This window comes from Salmo trutta, unplaced genomic scaffold (genome assembly GCF_901001165.1).
Source record: "Salmo trutta unplaced genomic scaffold, fSalTru1.1, whole genome shotgun sequence".
Classification (NCBI taxonomy): Eukaryota; Metazoa; Chordata; class Actinopteri; order Salmoniformes; family Salmonidae; genus Salmo; species Salmo trutta.
Genome location: NW_021822719.1, coordinates 61,390 through 84,561, shown reverse-complemented (window position 1 = coordinate 84,561; position 23,172 = coordinate 61,390). Strand labels below are relative to the sequence as shown.

The following is a 23,172-nucleotide window of genomic DNA, read 5'->3' as shown; positions in this document are numbered from 1 at the left end:
TGCTCTACCAACTGAGCTACAGGGAAGGCTAAATGAGCTAAATGAGCTTACAATGAAAAGGCACCTTTTTTGCAGCAGCAGCAGCAGCAGCAGCAGCATGGCCATCAGATTTCTAATGTTTATCATAGAAAGAACGTAGCCAGCTACATTTCCTAATGTTTTCCTTAAAGTTATTCTTGCATTTTACGGGAGAGATGTAGTCTGGCTACACAGAGAAAAGTACTGGTGTAAAGTAGTCAGAGAGCTGTCTGTTGATAGAGTGCTATTGGCGAATTCTCATCTGAGTGGAGAAGTGCAACTGAAGCACAAAATGTATCTGATGCCGAGCTGAAATTACAATCAGAGCCATTTTTAGATGTGTGTTTACTACAAAACTCAGCAAGATATTTCTTAAAAGTTTTCTGTGTGGGAAAAAAAATGTATTCTGCATGAACATGACCCCTACATTTAACATGCTAGTTAATCTATGTAAGTGGCTGAATTAATAAGGCATCATATTGTGTTATCTTTCTACAGTGTTTGAGAAGTCAAAGCCCATTTGGGATCAGTTATCTGTACAGCTGCCACTGCTATCTCTTGATTTCCTTGCGATTTTTTTTTCTCCTCTCCGTTCTCGACCTGTCTGCTCCTCCACCCATCTTCTCAGAGCAGAGCAGGGAGGCCCGTTGCCTTAGCGACTCCGGACTCCACGCAGACACAGCGTGTACACATGCTGCTCCGGAACCACTACTTTTAGAGATTGCCATCCAGCTGGTTTAGATTGCTGTAAGACTGAGTGCTGTAAGACTAAACGTTTTAAATCAAGTGTTAGATTCTCTTTATGAGACTATAACTACACGTTTAAATCAACCGGTTAGAGTCGTTTTGTGAGACTATTACTAAACATTTGAATAACAGAAGGTGATTATTTTGGTCCAAGGTCAGGCTACCAGAGAAAGGGCCCCTCACATTAAGAACTAGAGGTCAGGCTACCAGAGAAATGGCCCCTCACATTAAGAACCAGAGGTCAGGCTACCAGAGAAAGGGCCCCTCACATTAAGAACTAGAGGTCAGGCTACCAGAGAAATGGCCCCTCACATTAAGAACTAGAGGTCAGGCTACCAGAGAAATGGCCCCTCACATTAAGAACCAGAAGTCAGGCTACCAGAGAAAGGGCCCCTCACAATAAGAACCAGAGGTCAGGCTACCAGAGAAATGGCCCATCACATTAAGAACCAGAGGTCAGGCTACCATAGATGGGCCCCTCACAATAAGAACCAGAGGTCAGGCTACCAGAGATGGGCCCCTCACATTAAGAACCAGAAGTCAGGCTACCAGAGAAAGGGCCCCTCACAATAAGAACCAGAGGTCAGGCTACCAGAGATGGGCCCCTCACAATAAGAACCAGAGGTCAGGCTACCAGAGATGGGCCCGTCACAATAAGAACCAGAGGTCAGGCTACCAGAGAAAGGGCCCATCACATTAAGAACTAGAGGTCAGGCTACCAGAGAAATGGCCTCTCACAATAAGAATCAGAGGTCAGGCTACCAGAGAAATGGCCCCTCACATTAAGAACCAGAAGTCAGGCTACCAGAGAAAGGGCCCATCACATTAAGAACTAGAGGTCAGGCTACCAGAGAAATGGCCCCTCACATTAAGAACCAGAGGTCAGGCTACCAGAGAAAGGGCCCCTCACAATAAGAACCAGAGGTCAGGCTACCAGAGAAATGGCCCATCACATTAAGAACCAGAGGTCAGGCTACCAGAGATGGGCCCCTCACAATAAGAACCAGAGGTCAGGCTACCAGAGATGGGCCCCTCACAATAAGAACCAGAGGTCAGGCTACCAGAGATGGGCCCCTCACAATAAGAACCAGAGGTCAGGCTACCAGAGAAATGGCCCCTCACAATAAGAACCAGAGGTCAGGCTACCAGAGAAATGGCCCCTCACAATAAGAACCAGAGGTCAGGCTACCAGAGAAATGGCCCCTCACATTAAGAACTAGAGGTCAGGCTACCAGAGAAAGGGCCCCTCACATTAAGAACCAGAGGTCAGGCTACCAGAGATGGGCCCCTCACATTACCAACCAGAGGTCAGGCTACCAGAGAAATGGCCCCTCACAATAAGAACCAGAGGTCAGGCTACCAGAGAAAGGGCCCCTCACAATAAGAACCAGAGGTCAGGCTACCAGAGATGGGCCCCTCACAATAAGAACCAGAGGTCAGGCTACCAGAAAAGGGGCCCCACATAAAGAACCAGAGGTCAGGCTACCAGCTGATACCTGAGCTATCCCTTTAAGAACCAGAGGTCAGGCTACCAGCTGATAACTGAGCTATCCCTTTAGGAACCAGAGGTCAGGCTACCAGCTGATACCTGAGCTATCCCTTTAAGAACCAGAGGCCAGGCTACCAGAGAAATGGCCCATCACATTAAGAACCAGAGGTCAGGCTACCAGAGATGGGCCCCTCACAATAAGAACCAGAGGTCAGGCTACCAGAGATGGGCCCCTCACAATAAGAACCAGAGGTCAGGCTACCAGAGATGGGCCCCTCACAATAAGAACCAGAGGTCAGGCTACCAGAGAAATGGCCCCTCACAATAAGAACCAGAGGTCAGGCTACCAGAGAAATGGCCCCTCACAATAAGAACCAGAGGTCAGGCTACCAGAGAAATGGCCCCTCACATTAAGAACTAGAGGTCAGGCTACCAGAGAAAGGGCCCCTCACATTAAGAACCAGAGGTCAGGCTACCAGAGATGGGCCCCTCACATTACCAACCAGAGGTCAGGCTACCAGAGAAATGGCCCCTCACAATAAGAACCAGAGGTCAGGCTACCAGAGAAAGGGCCCCTCACAATAAGAACCAGAGGTCAGGCTACCAGAGATGGGCCCCTCACAATAAGAACCAGAGGTCAGGCTACCAGAAAAGGGGCCCCACATAAAGAACCAGAGGTCAGGCTACCAGCTGATACCTGAGCTATCCCTTTAAGAACCAGAGGTCAGGCTACCAGCTGATAACTGAGCTATCCCTTTAGGAACCAGAGGTCAGGCTACCAGCTGATACCTGAGCTATCCCTTTAAGAACCAGAGGCCAGGCTACCAGCTGATACCTGAGCTATCCCTTTAAGAACCAGAGGTCAGGCTACCAGCTGATACCTGAGCTATCCCTTTAAGAACCAGAGGTCAGGCTACCAGCTGATACCTGAGCTATCCCTTTAAGAACCAGAGGTCAGGCTACCAGCTGATACCTGAGCTATCCCTTTAAGAACCAGAGGTCAGGCTACCAGCTGATACCTCAGCTATCCCTTTAATGTAAATCAAAGAATCTCTCACTCTCTCACTCACTCTCACTCACTCACTCTCACTCACTCTCACTCACTCACTGGAGTAAATCTAATGGGCAGAGAGAAACACATACACATGATGTCTGGAAAATATGAGACAAAACATACAGTTTTCTAACAAGTAAACAACTATACAGCACCTTGTGTGGGCAGTTACAAGTCAGCTACTGTGGCATTTCAAGTGGAACGCTATCAACAATGTTCTGCTTTTCTGAGACGTCCTTCCCATTACAGCATAACTGATATCAGCTGGAGAAACAGGACTGATAATGATCAATAGTAATGATAGGCTACATGATCAATGAACTAACTGTAAGTTATTGGGACCATTTGAATGGCAGGGTTCTGCGTACTGTATTGCACCTGTCTGTTGTTGCTGAAAGCTGTTTTACTGGCTGTGCTATGTGGTTTTACTGGCTGTGCTGTGGTTTTACTGACTGCGCTATGTGGTTTTACTGACTGCGCTATGTGGTTTTACTGGCTGTGCTATGTGGTTTTACTGGCTGTGCTATGTGGTTTTACTGACTGTGCTATGTGGTTTTACTGGCTGTGCTATGTGGTTTTACTGGCTGTGCTATGTGGTTTTACTGGCTGTGCTATGTGGTTTTACTGGCTGTGCTATGTGGTTTTACTGACTGTGCTATGTGGTTTTACTGACTGTGCTATGTGGTTTTACTGGCTGTGCTATGTGGTTTTACTGACTGTGCTATGTGGTTTTACTGGCTGTGCTATGTGGTTTTACTGACTGTGCAATGTTGTTTTACTGACTGTGCTATGTGGTTTTACTGGCTGTGCTATGTGGTTTTACTGACTGAGCTATGTGGTTTTACTGGCTGTGCTGTGGTTTTACTGACTGTGCTATGTGGTTTATGTAGTTGGTTGCAAACAGGCCATGTGTAGCCATGTTGTATTTATTAAGGATCCTACCTGGGGTCCCTAATATAATGTGATTTATAGGACATTTCTATTTTTATCAGGATATTTTCTACCTGCAGGCTGCAATGTTTTTAATGGTTGGCTTTATGTCGGCTTGTTGGCAATGTTTTTAATGGTTGGCTTTATGTCGGCTTGTTGGCAATGTTTTTAATGGTTGGCTTTATGTCGGCTTGTTGGCAATGACAATAGAAGTTACTTCTCAGGTTTGTATCATTTACATTTAGATGGAATTTTGATTAATCACATGACAATGATTTTGAGATAGGAAGACGTTATTATGAATTAAATGAAGCTGTTTCACAAAAATTTGCATATGAAAACCATAACAGATGGTTAGAAACGGTAAGATAAATTTGCATTCCACATGTGAAAAGTTGCCGACTCCTCGTGTAGCCTGTCACCGGAAACTTCTGGAGAGTAACGGCAGAATCTGCAAAAGCCAGCAGGAGCAGGAGGAGAATAGTTGGGTCAGGATAAGGTTGTTTTACTCTAGATCTCTGGCTTCCTCTTGAGACATTTGTCTTATTTCATCAAACCATGTGCTTAAAGAGTCAGACAAGCTCAATGCATATAATTGATTTCATTCAAATCCAGAGGGGTGTGTCTATATATGGAAAAATACACATTTAAACATTTAGTCCAATAGATTGACGACTTTCGGTCAACAAATATAATTTTTTTGTCGGGGTCAGCCATACCACTACTGTATATATATGTGTCACGTTCGTCGTAAGGATTAGACCAAAACGCAGCGGGAATGTGTATACTCATCTTCTTTAATTCGAAGAAAACCAAAACAAACAATCAAAAACAACAACGAAAAAACAGTCCTGTGAGGCACACAGCTACACACGGAACAACTACCCCCCCCCAAAAAAACCATAGAAAAACACCCCTACTAAATAGGACCTTCAATTAGAGGCAACGAGGAACAGCTGCCTCCAATTAAAGGTCAACCCAATAAACTAAACATAGAAATAGGAAAAACTAGAACGAACATAGAAATATACTAACATAGAACCTTAACCAAAAAAAAAAAACGAAACACATAAAACAAACACCCCCTGCCACGTCCTGACCAAACTACAATAACAAACACCCCCTGCCACGTCCTGACCAAACTACAATAACAAACACCCCCTGCCACGTCCTGACCAAACTACAATAACAAACACCCCCTGCCACGTCCTGACCACACTACAATAACAAACACCCACTGCCACGTCCTGACCAAACTACAATAACAAACACCCCCTGCCACGTCCTGACCAAACTACAATAACAAACACCCCCTGCCACGTCCTGACCAAACTACAATAACAAACACCCCCTGCCACGTCCTGACCAAACTACAATAACCAACACCCCCTGCCACGTCCTGACCAAACTACAATAACAAACACCCCCTGCCACGTCCTGACCAAACTACAATAACAAACACCCCCTGCCACGTCCTGACCAAACTACAATAACCAACACCCCCTGCCACGTCCTGACCAAACTACAATAACAAACACCCCCTGCCACGTCCTGACCAAACTACAATAACAAACACCCCCTGCCACGTCCTGACCAAACTACAATAACAAACACCCCCTGCCACGTCCTGACCACACTACAATAACAAACACCCCCTGCCACGTCCTGACCAAACTACAATAACAAACACCCCCTGCCACGTCCTGACCAAACTACAATAACAAACACCCCCTGCCACGTCCTGACCAAACTACAATAACAAACACCCCCTGCCACGTCCTGACCAAACTACAATAACAAACAACCCCTGCCACGTCCTGACCAAACTACAATAACAAACACCCCCTGCCACGTCCTGACCAAACTACAATAACAAACACCCCCTGCCACGTCCTGACCAAACTACAATAACAAACACCCCCTGCCACGTCCTGACCAAACTACAATAACAAACAACCCCCTGCCACGTCCTGACCAAACTACAATAACAAACACCCCCTGCCACGTCCTGACCAAACTACAATAACCAACACCCCCTGCCACGTCCTGACCAAACTACAATAACAAACACCCCCTGCCACGTCCTGACCAAACTACAATAACAACACCCCCTGCCACGTCCTGACCAAACTACAATAACCAACACCCCCTGCCACGTCCTGACCAAACTACAATAACAAACACCCCCTGCCACGTCCTGACCAAACTACAATAACAAACACCCCCTGCCACGTCCTGACCAAACTACAATAACAAACACCCCCTGCCACGTCCTGACCACACTACAATAACAAACACCCCCCTGCCACGTCCTGACCAAACTACAATAACAAACACCCCCTGCCACGTCCTGACCAAACTACAATAACAAACACCCCCTGCCACGTCCTGACCAAACTACAATAACAAACACCCCCTGCCACGTCCTGACCAAACTACAATAACAAACAACCCCTGCCACGTCCTGACCAAACTACAATAACAAACACCCCCTGCCACGTCCTGACCAAACTACAATAACAAACACCCCCTGCCACGTCCTGACCAAACTACAATAACAAACACCCCCTGCCACGTCCTGACCAAACTACAATAACAAACAACCCCCTGCCACGTCCTGACCAAACTACAATAACAAACACCCCCTGCCACGTCCTGACCAAACTACAATAACAAACACCCCCTGCCACGTCCTGACCACACTACAATAACAAACACCCCCTGCCACGTCCTGACCAAACTACAATAACAAACACCCCCTGCCACGTCCTGACCAAACTACAATAACAAACACCCCCTGCCACGTCCTGACCAAACTACAATAACAAACACCCCCTGCCACGTCCTGACCAAACTACAATAACAAACACCCCCTGCCACGTCCTGACCAAACTACAATAACAAACACCCCCTGCCACGTCCTGACCAAACTACAATAACAAACACCCCCTGCCACGTCCTGACCAAACTACAATAACAAACACCCCCTGCCACGTCCTGACCAAACTACAATAACAAACACCCCCTGCCACGTCCTGACCAAACTACAATAACAAACACCCCCTGCCACGTCCTGACCAAACTACAATAACAAATAACCCCTGCCACGTCCTGACCAAACTACAATAACAAACACCCCCTGCCACGTCCTGACCAAACTATAATAACAAACACCCCCTGCCACGTCCTGACCAAACTACAATAACAAACACCCCCTGCCACGTCCTGACCAAACTACAATAACAAACACCCCCTGCCACGTCCTGACCAAACTACAATAACAAACACCCCCTGCCACGTCCTGACCAAACTACAATAACAAACGACCCCCTGCCACGTCCTGACCAAACTACAATAACAAACACCCCCTGCCACGTCCTGACCAAACTACAATAACAAACACCCCCTGCCACGTCCTGACCAAACTACAATAACAAACACCCCCTGCCACGTCCTGACCAAACTACAATAACAAACACCCCCTGCCACGTCCTGACCAAACTACAATAACAAACACCCCCTGCCACGTCCTGACCAAACTACAATAACAAACACCCCCTGCCACGTCCTGACCAAACTACAATAACAAACAACCCCCCTGCCACGTCCTGACCAAACTACAATAACAAACACCCCCTGCCACGTCCTGACCAAACTACAATAACAAACACCCCCTGCCACGTCCTGACCAAACTACAATAACAAACACCCCCTGCCACGTCCTGACCAAACTACAATAACAAATAACCCCCTGCCACGTCCTGACCAAACTACAATAACAAACACCCCCTGCCACGTCCTGACCAAACTACAATAACAAACACCCCCTGCCACGTCCTGACCAAACTACAATAACAAACACCCCCTGCCACGTCCTGACCAAACTACAATAACAAACAACCCCCTGCCACGTCCTGACCAAACTACAATAACAAACACCCCCTGCCACGTCCTGACCAAACTACAATAACAAACACCCCCTGCCACGTCCTGACCAAACTACAATAACAAACACCCCCTGCCACGTCCTGACCAAACTACAATAACAAACACCCCCTGCCACGTCCTGACCAAACTACAATAACAAACAACCCCCTGCCACGTCCTGACCAAACTACAATAACAAACAACCCCCTGCCACGTCCTGACCAAACTACAATAACAAACAGCCCCTGCCACGTCCTGACCAAACTACAATAACAAACACCCCCTGCCACGTCCTGACCAAACTACAATAACAAACACCCCCTGCCACGTCCTGACCAAACTACAATAACAAACACCCCCTGCCACGTCCTGACCAAACTACAATAACAAACACCCCCTGCCACGTCCTGACCAAACTACAATAACAAACACCCCCTGCCACGTCCTGACCAAACTACAATAACAAACACCCCCTGCCACGTCCTGACCAAACTACAATAACAAACACCCCCCTGCCACGTCCTGACCAAACTACAATAACAAACACCCCCTGCCACGTCCTGACCAAACTACAATAACCAACAACCCCCTGCCACGTCCTGACCAAACTACAATAACAAATAACCCCCTGCCACGCCCTGACCAAACTACAATAACAAATAACCCCTGCCACGCCCTGACCAAACTACAATAACAAACACCCCCTGCCACGTCCTGACCAAACTACAATAACAAACACCCCCTGCCACGCCCTGACCAAACTACAATAACAAACAACCCCCTTTTACTGGTCAGGACGTGACAATATGGCTGTATAAAAATGTGCTCCAGAAATACCAGACTAGCGCTGTTCAGCACATCGCTGAACTGTCCACTGAAATGTCTACCTAGAAGGATAGAGAGGCTTTTAGAACGTTACAATAGAGAAGAACATCCAGGAATCCACAACGTCATCGACTCATCCCCTACCCACCTCAGACTGGGGCTCGTCCAAAGTAGTGGACTATGTAGGATATAGGGTTTCCATTTGGGACGCAGGAAAAAAAGGAGAATGCTGACTTCATTACATTACAGATTACAGCAGCCATACGCCAGCGAAGCAGAAAATTATTTAACTCACCTCAAAACCTCAGTGTGAAAATGGCCTCAATTCCTGTTTTTAAAAGTCAGAGTGTGTTTGTCTCTTAGCCACCAGGGGAATATTATATTTGAACAGTTTCCTAAAAAAATAAAAATTTTCAAACTTCCTTTTCTAACAGCCCCATGTTTGTCAGAATGCCCTGTGTACCCAGCACCATCAAATGAAATCCACAAGAGAGTCCTTTTATCTTTCAGTGAGAGTGAAGACAGGCCAATAGGTAGAAGTTACAGTTTGACCATGTGTCCTAGGTATACTAGTGCTAAGATATCATTGTTAGTTCTGTGTTTTGGTGCAACACTTCTCTCCCAAGTTACATACAGTACAGTACACACACACACACACACACAGAGAGAGAGAGAGAGAGACACACAGAGACACAGTAAACACAGATAATACAAATAAAGTCAGACTAATTGTACATATAAAGAAATGACCGATTGTTTTCAATGGCCATATTACAAGTCATCTCAACTGGACAGGGGCATGTGTGTGTGCTTTATGCCTGGGCAGAGCAATGGACTGGAACACAGTGGCAAGTGTTGCTGAAAGGACTATCTTGGCTGAATACATTAAATTAAATGAAGCAGCAAAGATCATCAGAGCTGAGCCAATCACAATATGATGGTCTGTGTTCTCCTCACATCCCCTCAGAGCTGAGCCAATCACAATATGATGGTCTGTGTTCTCCTCACATCCCCTCAGAGCTGAGCCAATCACAATATGATGGCCTGTGTTCTCCTCACATCCCCTCAGAGCTGAGCCAATCACAATATGATGGTCGAAGTTCTCCTCACATCCCCTCAGAGCTGAGCCAATCACAATATGATGGTCTGTGTTCTCCTCACATCCCCTCAGAGCTGAGCCAATCACATACACAGAATATCTAAATAACCAAAAGGTCCCTAATTGATTAAAGAATATCTAAATAACTCAAAATGTCCCCTAATTGATTACAGAATATCTAAATAACTCAAAATGTCCCCTAATTGATTACAGAATATCTAAATAACCCAAAAGGTCCCCTAATTGATTACAGAATATCTAAATAACTCAAAATGTCCCCTAATTGATTACAGAATATCTAAATAACCCAAAGGTCCCCTCTTCGATCTAAACCAAACAGAAAAAATACACTGTGCCAGAGGATAAAGACGTCATTACCCAGAGGGAGGTCATCACCCAGAGGGAGGTCATCACCCAGAGACAGGTCATTACCCAGAGGGAGGTCATCACCCAGAGGGAGGTCATCTCCCAGAGGGAGGTCATCACCCAGAGGGAGGTCATCACCCAGAGGGAGGTAATCTCCCAGAGGGAGGTCATTACCCAGAGGGAGGTCATCACCCAGAGGGAGGTCATCACCCAGAGGGAGGTCATTACCCAGAGGGAGGTAATCTCCCAGAGGGAGGTCATTACCCAGAGGGAGGTAATCTCCCAGAGGGAGTTCATTACCCAGAGGGAGGTCATCACCCAGAGGGAGGTAATCTCCCAGAGGGAGGTCATCACCCAGAGGGAGGTCATCACCCAGAGGGAGGTCATCACCCAGAGGGAGGTCATCTCCCAGAGGGAGGTCATTAACCAGATGGAAAATATCTCAGCTAGAGGAGATTTTACAACACACATCATAATCATCAGTAATCAGACATCATCATGTTCATCGACTCTGCTTATCCTTACCTCTGACATCATGGCCATTTCTAAAGGTGAGATGTTCTTCCCGTCAGGTAATGTTGGCACTAGAAACCAGACCACTCTTAAAGAGGTCAAACACACACTTCCTGTAGAGGTCACACACACTCCACCATTCAAACACACACAGAAACACACACACACAGAAACACACACACAAACATACACACACAGAAACACACACAGAAACACACACACACATAAACACACACACACACACAGAAACACTGAAAAACACACACACACACCACTGGATCAGTACCCACTCCAGAGTGTCATGGCAACAGATCTGCCGTCTGCCAAATCACTGATGCCAACTACCTCTCCAGAGCAGAGTCAGTCAGCCCCGTAGTCCTGCAGAGCAGAGAACACCGTGCTCCTCAACACTACACCCCCTGCTCCTCAACACTACACCCCCTGCTCCTCAACACTACACCCCCTGCTCCTCAACACTACACCCCCTGCTCCTCAACACTACACCCCCTGCTCCTCAATACCACCCCCTGCTCCTCAATACCACCCCCTGCTCCTCAACACTACACCCCCTGCTCCTCAACACAACACCCCCTGCTCCTCAAAACTACACCCCCTGCTCCTCAACACTACACCCCCTGCTCCTCAACACTACACCCCCTGCTCCTCAACACCACCCCCTGCTCCTCAACACTACACCCCCTGCTCCTCAACACTACACCCCCTGCTCCTCAACACTACACCCCCTGCTCCTCAACACTACACCCCCTGCTCCTCAACACTACACCCCCTGCTCCTCAATACCACCCCCTGCTCCTCAACACTACACCCCCTGCTCTTCAACACTACACCCCCTGCTCCTCAACACTACACCCCCTGCTCCTCAACACCACCCCCTGCTCCTCAACACTACACCCCCTGCTCCTCAACACTACACCCCCTGCTCCTCAACACTACACCCCCTGCTCCTCAATACCTCCCCCTGCTCCTCAACACTACACCCCCTGCTCCTCAACACTACACCCCCTGCTCCTCAACACCTCCCCCTGCTCCTCAACACTACACCCCCTGCTCCTCAACACTACACCCCCTGCTCCTCAACACTACACCCCCTGCTCCTCAACACTACACCCGCTGCTCCTCAACACCTCCCCCTGCTCCTCAATACCACCCCCTGCTCCTCACCACCCCCTGCTCCTCAACACCACCCCCTGCTCCTCAACACCACCCCCTGCTCCTCAACACCACCCCCTGCTCCTCACCACCACCCCCTGTTCCTCAACACCACACCCCCTGCTCCTCAACACTACACCCCCTGCTCCTCAACATTACACCCCCTGCTCCTCAACATTACACCCCCTGCTCCTCAATACCACCCCCTGCTCCTCAACACTACACCCCCTGCTCCTCAACACTACACCCCCTGCTCCTCAACACCTCCCCCTGCTCCTCAACACCTCCCCCTGCTCCTCAACACTACACCCCATGCTCCTCAACACTACACCCCCTGCTCCTCAACACTACACCCCCTTGCTCCTCAACACTACACCCCCCTGCTCCTCCCTGCTCCTCAACACCTCCCCCTGCTCCTCAACACCTCCCCCTGCTCCTCAACACTACACCCCCTGCTCCTCAATACTACACCCCCTGCTCCTCAACACTACACCCCCTTGCTCCTCAACACTACACCCCCCTGCTCCTCCCTGCTCCTCAACACCACCCCCATCTCCTCAATACCACCCCCTGCTCCTCAATACCACCCCCATCTCCTCAATACCACCCCCATCTCCTCAATACCACCCCCTGCTCCTCAACACCACCCCCTGCTCCTCAACACCACCCCCATCTCCTCAATACCACCCCCTGCTCCTCAACACCACCCCCATCTCCTCAACACTACACCCCCTGCTCCTCAACACTACACCCCCTGCTCCTCAACACCACCCCCTGCTCCTCCCTGCTCCTCAACACCACCCCCTGCTCCTCAACACTACACCCCCTGCTCCTCAACACTACACCCCCTGCTCCTCAACACCACAAAAACTCCTGACCTTGTCTCCATCCCCAGAAGAAGTATAGTGTAAAACTCCTGACCTTGTCTCCGTCCCCTAATGGCACCCTATTCCCTAGAAAGAGCTCTATGGGCCCTGGTCAGAAGTAGTGTACTATATAGGGAATAGGGAGCCGTTTGGGACACAGACCCTTGTGCTTTAAAATAATAAACACCACCACTAACAAGATTCTATTGATTTACGGTCTATTAGACAAACATTATGCTTCCAGATTCTCACATTATTACTGTTTCTGTCACGTCCTGACCATGGTAAGCTGTTATTTTCTATTGTAGAGTAGGTCAGGGCTTGACAGGAGGGGGGGGGGTTCTAGTTTAGTTTTTCTATGTTGTTATGTCTAGTTTTGTATTTCTATGTTGGGTTGTTCTATTTTTTTGTATTTCTATGTTGGGCTTTGTTTGAGATGATCTCCAATTCGAGGCAAGCTGGTCATCGTTGTCTCTAATTGGAGGTCATATTGAAGTTGGTGTTTGTCCCACCTGGGTTTGTGGGAGATTCATTTTGAGTAGTGTGTGTTTCACTTCGGCGTCACGGTTTGTTGTTTTTTTGTCATTCGGTTTATTTATGTATTACATAGTTTCACAGTATAAATAAAATGTGGAACGACACACACGCTGCACTTTGGTCCGCTCCTCCTCACGACAACCGTGACAGTTTCATCACGTGCTTCAATAGTTTAAGACATTACGACAACGTTGTGTCAAACCTATTTGACATTTTTACATTTTTAGTCATTTAGCAGTCGCTCTTATCCAGAGCGACTTACAGTAGTGAATGCATACATTTCATTTCATGCATTTTTTGTTGTTGTACTGGCCCCCCGTGGGAATCGAACCCACAACCCTGGCATTGCAAACACCATGCTCTACCAACTGAGCCACAGGGAAGGCTATGACCTATGACCAGTCAAATCTACGACCTATGACCTATGACCTATGACCAGTCAAATCTATGATAATCAAATGATGTGAAACGCAGAGTCATGGAGAAGAGGGTCCATTAGATAATGATGACCAGGGTGGATAAAAGATATTTAACAAAGCTGGTTGGATCATTTACATTTACATTTAAGTCATTTAGCAGACGCTCTTATCCAGAGCGACTTACAAATTGGTGCATTCACCTATAATATCCAGTAGAACAAACACTTTACAATAGTGCATCTAAATCCTTTAAAGGGGGGTGTTGGTTAGAAGGATTACTTTATCCTATCCCAGGTATTCCTTAAAGAGGTGGGGTTTCAGGTGTCTCCGGAAGGTGGTGATTGACTCCGCTGTCCTGGCGTCGTGAGGGAGATTGTTCCACCATTGGGGTGCCAGAGCGGCGAACAGTTTTGACTGGGCTGAGCGGGAACTGTGCTTCCTCAGAGGTAGGGAGGCGAGCAGGCGAGCAGGCCAGAGGTGGATGAACGCAGATCAAATAAAGGACCTCTAATTCCAGCTGTTCAAACGTTCCTCTTATATTGGCACCTTGTAAAGATCTAAGAGGACGTTACTTAGCTGTAATTAAAACTCATTTCTATCGAATAACTCACAAAATTCAGGCTTGAAAAACATATATATATTTTTTGGGACTCCTGCAGTCCATTTAGGATCCGTTTTCAATGAAGAAAATACATTTACACACCCACATTAAGGTCAAGACGAAGAAAGGCCTATCAGAAGACTAAATATGGTGTAATAGACAGGGAGTAGAATGAAGACTAAATATGGTGTAATAGAGAGTAGACTGGAGTCTATATATGGTGTAATAGAGTGTAGACTGGAGTCTGAATATGGTGTAATAGAGTGTAGACTGGAGTCTGAATATGGTGTAATAGAGTGTAGACTGGAGTCTGAATATGGTGTAATAGAGTATAGACTGGAGTCTGAATATGGTGTAATAGAGTGTAGACTGGAGTCTGAATATGGTGTAATAGAGTATAGACTGGAGTCTGAATATGGTGTAATAGAGTGTAGACTGGAGTCTGAATATGGTGTAATAGAGTGTAGACTGGAGTCTGAATATGGTGTAATAGAGTATAGACTGGAGTCTGAATATGGTGTAATAGAGTGTAGACTGGAGTCTAAATATGGTGTAATAGAGTGTAGACTGGAGTCTGAATATGGTGTAATAGAGTGTAGACTGGAGTCTGAATATGGTGTAATAGAGTGTAGACTGGAGTCTAAATATGGTGTAATAGAGTGTAGACTGGAGTCTGAATATGGTGTAATAGAGTGTAGACTGGAGTCTGAATATGGTGTAATAGAGTGTAGACTGGAGTCTGAATATGGTGTAATAGAGTGTAGACTGGAGTCTGAATATGGTGTAATAGAGTGTACACTGGAGTCTGAATATGGTGTAATAGAGTATAGACTGGAGTCTGAATATGGTGTAATAGAGTGTAGACTGGAGTCTAAATATGGTGTAATAGAGTGTAGACTGGAGTCTGAATATGGTGTAATAGAGTGTAGACTGGAGTCTGAATATGGTGTAATAGAGTGTAGACTGGAGTCTGAATATGGTGTAATAGAGTATAGACTGGAGTCTAAATATGGTGTAATAGAGTGTAGACTGGAGTCTATATATGGTGTAATAGAGTGTAGACTGGAGTCTGAATATGGTGTAATAGAGTGTAGACTGGAGTCTGAATATGGTGTAATAGAGTATAGACTGGAGTCTGAATATGGTGTAATAGAGTGTAGACTGGAGTCTGAATATGGTGTAATAGAGTGTAGACTGGAGTCTGAATATGGTGTAATAGAGTATAGACTGGAGTCTGAATATGGTGTAATAGAGTGTAGACGAGTCTGAATATGGTGTAATAGAGTGTAGACTGGAGTCTATATATGGTGTAATAGAGTGTAGACTGGAGTCTAAATATGGTGTAATAGAGTGTAGACTGGAGTCTAAATATGGTGTAATAGAGTGTAGACTGGAGTCTGAATATGGTATAATAGAGTGTAGACTGGAGTCTGAATATGGTGTAATAGAGTATAGACTGGAGTCTGAATATGGTGTAATAGAGTGTAGACTGGAGTCTGAATATGGTGTAATAGAGTATAGACTGGAGTCTAAATATGGTGTAATAGAGTGTAGACTGGAGTCTGAATATGGTGTAATAGAGTGTAGACTGGAGTCTGAATATGGTGTAATAGAGTGTAGACTGGAGTCTGAATATGGTGTAATAGAGTGTAGACTGGAGTCTATATATGGTGTAATAGAGTGTAGACTGGAGTCTGAATATGGTGTAATAGAGTATAGACTGGAGTCTGAATATGGTGTAATAGAGTGTAGACTGGAGTCTAAATATGGTGTAATAGAGTGTAGACTGGAGTCTGAATATGGTGTAATAGAGTGTAGACTGGAGTCTAAATATGGTGTAACAGACTTCTGGAGAGGATCTGTGCTCCAGGTGATATGAGCTCCTATTGGTTGATGTAGGAGTATAATCTGCCTTCAGGCTCAAGTCATATGAAAGGATCAAGTACAAGCAGGGCACTGGGTAAACACTACCTTGTTTACAGAGAGATACAGACACATCTGAGCTATGGCTGTACGTCTCTCTTTCTCTCTCTCCCTTTCCCTCTCTCTCTCCCTCTCTGTCTCTCCCTCTCTCCCCCTCTCTGTCTCTCTCCCCCTCTCTGTCTCTCTCCCCCTCTCTCTCTCTCCCCCCCTCCTTCTCTCTCTCTCTCTCTCTCCCCCCTCTCTTTCTCTCTCTCTCTCTCTCCCCCCTCTCTTTCTCTCTCTCTCTCTCTCTCTCTCTCTAGCATTTAAAGAAATGTTTCAATAATGGCTAGTTTATTGTAGACTTAAAGTGGAAGAAGTACTGCTGGGTAATCGGACACATTTCTTCCATTTGACCAACTTCAAAATAGCAGCGACTGAAGAGCAAGAAAGCAACAACAAAATGTTCCTTCATAAAAAATAAAAAATCTCCACTTTGTGTCTAAAATAGTATTGGGTTTATGACAACCAGGACAGGTCCTCCAGACACACCAAGGATGTGGCCCAAATGGCACCCTCTTCCCTTTATACTGCACTTATTTTGGCCCAGAGTAGAGCACGATATAGGAAATAGGGTGCCATTTGGGATACACACTCAGGCTTCACAGAATTACTGCTTTTTAAATGGAAATATACCACAGTTAGTTAGGTTTTTAGAAATATATTATTTATGGAAGAGAAGCGTTGACAATTACAGCTCAGGCTATCTGAGGCGCTGCTCTCTATTCTTCAGAACCAGTAGTGTGGACTATAAGTGGAGGTTAGGCAGGGAGAGAGAGAGAGGGGGGGAGAGAGAGAGAGGGAAAGAGAGAGAGAGGGGGAGAGAGAGAGAGAGGGGGAGAACGAGAGAGAGAGGGGGGACGAGAGAGAGAGAGAGAGAGAGGGGGGGGGGACGAGAGAGAGAGAGAGAGGGGGGACGAGCGAGAAAGAGAGAGAGAGGGGGGGACGAGAGAGAGAGAGAGAGAGAGAGAGAGAGAGAGAGAGAGAGAGAGAGAGAGAGAGCGAGAGAGAAAGAAAGAGAGAGAAAAAGAGAAAGAGTTCATATATAACATATCTCAGTCTCATCATATCTCATTCTTAATAGTATACAATCTGTTGTTTGTTTATATCTACAGAATAACACGTGTTTTAATCCGTTCATATGAGAACAGTCGGATCTGATTTCCACTAAAAAGGTAGGCTACAGCAGAAATAGCCTACCTTTTAGATTAAACAGAGGAAACACAATGGGACACAACACTTCATCAGCATCACACACACATTAGAAAGAGCAGTGGATATAATCAGCGTCACCATGTCATAAAGAACAGGGTATATAACAGACGGGGAACGGTGGGGAACCTGTTTAAAACAAACCAAAAAGGGCTTAATCCCACACTTTAAAAAAAAGGGGTCTTCAAACAAATCTCAGTTGAAAAGGAAAGGAAACTCTGGCATGGATTCAATCTCTGCCAACTGTTCAGACCGCACTGTCTGCCAGGAGTTTCAGACAGAACAATACACTGTTAGACAGGGATACTTAGTCGGTGCTTGAGTGTGTTTGAGATTGTGCATATTGTTCTCTGTGAGTGGTAGGAACCTAGCCTGAAATCCAGATCTGTTTTTTTTTTTGGGGGGGGGGGGGGGGGGGGTTATCCTTGTTTCGTTCCGTTTGCTTCGTTTAAGAAGCGTTTGGAGAAAGAAAAAAAAATTCTCGAATGAATACACTTCTGATCACCCGCAAACACAGTTCACATTCATAGCAGCCATGTACAAACAGCATGATCACTTTCATAGCAGCCATGTACAAACAGCATGATCACTTTCATAGCAGCCACATGCAAACAGCATGATCACTTTCATAGCAGCCACATGCAAACAGCATGATCACTTTCATAGCAGCCACATGCAAACAGCATGATCACTTTCATAGCAGCCACATGCAAACAGCATGATCACTTTCATAGCAGCCACATACAAACACAGTTCACCTTCATAGCAGCCACATGCAAACAGCATGATCACTTTCATAGCAGCCACATGCAAACAGCATGATCACTTTCATAGCAGCCACATACAAACAGCATGATCACTTCCATAGCAGCCACATGCAAACACAGTTCACTTTCATAGCATCCACATACAAACACAGTTCACTTTCATAGCAGCCACATGCAAACAGCATGATCACTTTCATAGCAGCCACATGCAAACAGCATGATCACTGTCATAGCAGCCACATACAAACAGCATGATCCCTTTCATAGCAGCCACATGCAAACACAGTTCACTTTCATAGCAGCCACATACAAACAGCATGATCATTTTCATAGCAGCCACATACAAACAGCATGATCACTTTCATAGCAGCCACACACAAACAGCATGATCCCTTTCATAGCAGCCACATGCAAACAGCATGATCACTTTCATAGCAGCCACATACAAACAGCATGATCACTTTCATAGCAGCCACACACAAACAGCATGATCCCTTTCATAGCAGCCACATACAAACAGCATGATCACTTTGCTCATTGTATAATTCCCCCTCTCACCTTTTCTCTTTGCTTGTGGACTTCAGTGCACAACACAGCAGCTATCTGTGACCTGTCGAAAAAACCTCTCCAAGCCAAACCTTCATACCATAACCGCTAACCGCTACGCACAGCCTACATCGATGTCACCATACTATCTAACGTCATAGTCAACTTTGCTACTAGAACCAAAGCGTTAGTTAACCCGCTACAATCATGTACTACGGGGTACAGCAAGCAGGTTAGCAGTTACACCGGCGGGCCCCGGTGGCAATAAATAAATAAAAACAGAAGCTTACCTTAACTTGGAAGATTTCCAGTGTTGGACAGCCATAGCCAGCTAGTTAACAGAGTATCCCTCTCTGTTTTAGCCGGGTGTTTGAGTAGGCTAAAATAGCTAGCTGCATTCACTAGCGGAGTAAGTGAAAATGAAAAAGAAATACAACAAAATATAACTAACTCTTTCTCTCTTTCTCTCTCTCGCTTCTCCTTCATTTTTTCAACTATCATCTTTCTCTCTCTTCGAGTCAACTACTCACCACATGTTATGCACTGCAGTGCTAGCTAGCTGTAGCTTATGCTTTCAGTACTAAATTCATTCTCTGATCCTTTCATTGGGTGGACAACATGTCAGTTAATGCTACAAGAGCTCTAATAGGTTGGCGGACGTCCTCCAAAAGTTGTCATGATTACTGTGTAAGTCTATGGGAGGGGGGTGAGAACCATGAGCCTCCTAGGTTTTTGTATTGAAGTCAATGTAACCAGAGGAGGATGGAAGCTAGCTGTCCTCCGGCTACACCATGGTGCTACCCTACAGAGTGCTGTTGAGGCTACTGTAGACCATCATTACAAAACAGTGTGTTTTAATCAATTATTTGGTGACCTGAATATATTTAGTATAGTTTTATCTCAAAAGGAAATATATTTTTTTAAATGTTTCACTATTTACATTTTTCTGAAATTCACTGAGGAGGATGTCTCTCCCCTTCCTTCTCTGAGGAGCCTCCATTGACCTATAGTCAATACAACCAATACTAAGTTCTTGCATTTTCAACACATTTTGCCAGAGAGAAAAAAAAGAGCAGTTTTATAATGCTATTCTATGTATTTTATTTTTGTCATGAGGCTGATAACTTAATATGCAGTTTTAAAGCTAATTTACTGCCATTCTACACATTTTTGCCATTGCTTATAATGTGTTCATATACTATCTGGGGGGGGGGGGGGGTTGACTGTAATACTAAAACAAATAATAACTTGCCCTTCGTGTCTGTTTGGTAATCTGTCCCTGACCAGCCACAAGCTGTTTCAGAGAGTCGGTTAAAAACGGAGCTTATTAACGGCAAAAGTCAGTCAACATTTCAGGCTTTTGAAATGACTGAACCGATAAAAGATACGTAAGAAAATGCAAGTGTAGAGTCACTCTAATAACATCTGTTGAAGGGGGGAATACTCCAAATCGCTTTTGATTTGAGATATACAGTATAAACGAATTTTAAGTGAATTAGACATAGTTATACATTTTAGATAGTGTTTATTTATTTTGATTCCATTGAACAAGCTTCCAACTTGCACAATAATATATAGACTAAAGGATATTTTATTATTATTATTATTATTATTATTATTATATTATCTATTTATACATATTAATTAAATGCATCCATGCAAAAATTCAGTATCGTGGCTCCAGGTATCAATCGTACAGATTATAATAAACATCAAATATTGCAACAAATTATAACTATGTTACTCACCATCTCTGGGTGCAGAAGAATCAGGAAAAATTCGTCTTTGCCAGGTGTAGAAGAACAATGATTTAGAAAAATGTTGAATGCAACTCTGTACACTCGTTTAGTGGTCCACTTTGATGCGATATTATTAACCCCGTCAATCCATTCTAGGATAAAGCAAAACCTTCCTGTCGACTAAATACTGTACCCGTACGGACGAACATTTCCCCTCCTCCGCACAACGGAAAGGTCTTGGAGCTCTTTTAGTGAAAAGACGCCGACTGGTTCCGTTCAGCTCGATTCATTAGTTAATTCACCGCTGGATTCGCCCAGAACGCACGGAAAACGCTCCAACTCTCGGCTTCGGGCGTGATTGGACTGAGTGACAAATGACGTTACCACAGCAGGTTTGGCACAAACCGCACGGTGATCCAAACCTCTACCGCGACCCTCGGGTAATGATAGGACGTGTCCAAGTGCAGCTCAAAAAACAATACTGATACCAGTTGATCCTCTGTTTTAAAAGCGTGAGTGTGACTTCGATGATCCATGTGATTTTAACACCGTCTCTGAACACGCCCCCCAGGGAGGGACTTTTAAGCTGTGCTTTATTAACATAGAATATAAGATATAGAATAATATATATATCTTGGTCACAATCTCCTAAAATAACGTTTATCCTCTGGGTTATTGTTGAAGTCTTGGCCCCAGTCTCTCCCACAGTCACTGTAGAAATGTCCCTTTTAAAATGGGGAGAAAGTTCAGGAAGCTGAGATCTCTTCTCTGTAAATGACATCCACCTCACTGCTGCTGATCTGCACAGACAGACACGACCACAGGAGCTCTCTGCCCTCTGATTCTGTTCACCGGGGGGGGATACCGGGAGGTAACGGGAGGTACCGGGGTACCGGGAGGTAACGGGGTACCGGGATACCGGGAGGTAACGGGAGGTAATGGGGTACCGGGAGGTAACGGGAGGTAACGGGATAACAGGAGGTAACGGGAGGTAATGGGATACCGGGAGGTAACGGGAGGTAACGGGAGGTGACGGGATACGGGGAGGTAACGGGAGGTAACGGGAGGTGACGGGATACGGGGAGGTAACGGGAGGTAACGGGATACCGGGAGGTAACGGGATAACGGGAGGTAACGGGATACCGGGAGGTAACGGGAGGTAACGGGAGGTAACGGGATAACAGGAAGTAACAAGCATAGGAATAAAGGAAGGAGGTTTAACATAGTAACTGGTAGTTTATACATGGGCAGCCTTTCATCTATCTGACATATTATAATGAGTAAATCACTCATCACACATTTAGCTGAGATTATTCACATACTTTTGTCTTGGTTGATGAAAACATGTAGTGCAATCAGCAGAATTGAATTTGACAAATAATGTAGGTGACAAAGTTCTGTACAGTATAGTTGTCCTCTGTGCAAGAGCCAATCAATTTGGATGGAACCTTCAGGAGCCTAATATCAAGAGCCAATCAATTTGGATGGAACCTTCAGTAGAATAACATCAAGAGCCAATCAATTTGGATGGAACCATTCAGCAGCCTAACATCAAGAGCCAATCAATTTGGATGGAACCATTCAGCAGCCTAATATCAAGAGCCAATCAATTTGGATGGAACCTTCAGTAGTCTAATATCACGAGCCAATCAATTTGGATGGAACCTTCAGGAGCCCAACATCAAGAACCAATCAATTTGGATGGAACCTTCAGTAGAATAATATCAAGAGCCAATCAATTTGGATGGAACCATTCAGCAGCCTATAATGTCATCACACACTGCCCCCTAGAGGAAGTACCGTACAACAGCATGTATTCACATCCATGTTAGATAAAACATCATCAGATATTTACAAAGTCTCCTATGACAAGAAAAACAGACAATGGAGTGTAGGTCACCTCAAGACATATTCTTTAACCAAAAATATACTGAACATCTGACTGAATGTGGCTTTGATATCAACAGTCAATCATGTAGAATTGACTTAACATTGTTCTCACACAGAGCCTGGGTGTCACGCCCCGGCCATAGAGAGGGTTTTATTCTCTATGTTGGTTAGGCCAGGGTGTGACTAGGGTGGGCATTCTATGTCCTTTTTTTTCTATGTTTTGTGTATTTCTTTGTTTTGGCCGGGTATGGTTCTCAATCAGCGACAGCTGTATATCGTTGTCTCTGATTTGGTAGCCATACTTAGGTAGCCTGTTTTTCCTTTGGGTTTTGTGGGTGGTTACTTTCTGTTTAGTTCATGTTCCTGACAGAACTGTTTAGCTGTCGTTCGTTTTTCTTGTTTTTGTTGAAAGTGTTCTATTAAAAAAGTGAACGATGAGCACTCACAACGCTGCACCTTGGTCTACTCCTTTCAACAACCGTTACACTGAGTAAC

The 23,172-nt window shown here is 45.4% G+C and overlaps 1 protein-coding gene across 1 annotated transcript in view; it reads right to left on the bottom strand.

Annotated features, from left to right (window-relative positions):
- LOC115183995 (muscarinic acetylcholine receptor M3-like) overlaps positions 1–21,014 on the bottom strand; it is a 119,404-nt gene extending 98,390 nt beyond the window's left edge. The window contains exons 1-2 of the mRNA XM_029744992.1: positions 20,981–21,014; positions 20,797–20,801 (exon numbers count right to left, since the gene is read on the bottom strand). The gene's annotated coding sequence lies outside the window, so the exon portion shown is untranslated. The remainder of the gene's footprint in view (positions 1–20,796; positions 20,802–20,980) is intronic.
- Between the last annotated feature and the right edge of the window lie 2,158 nt (positions 21,015–23,172).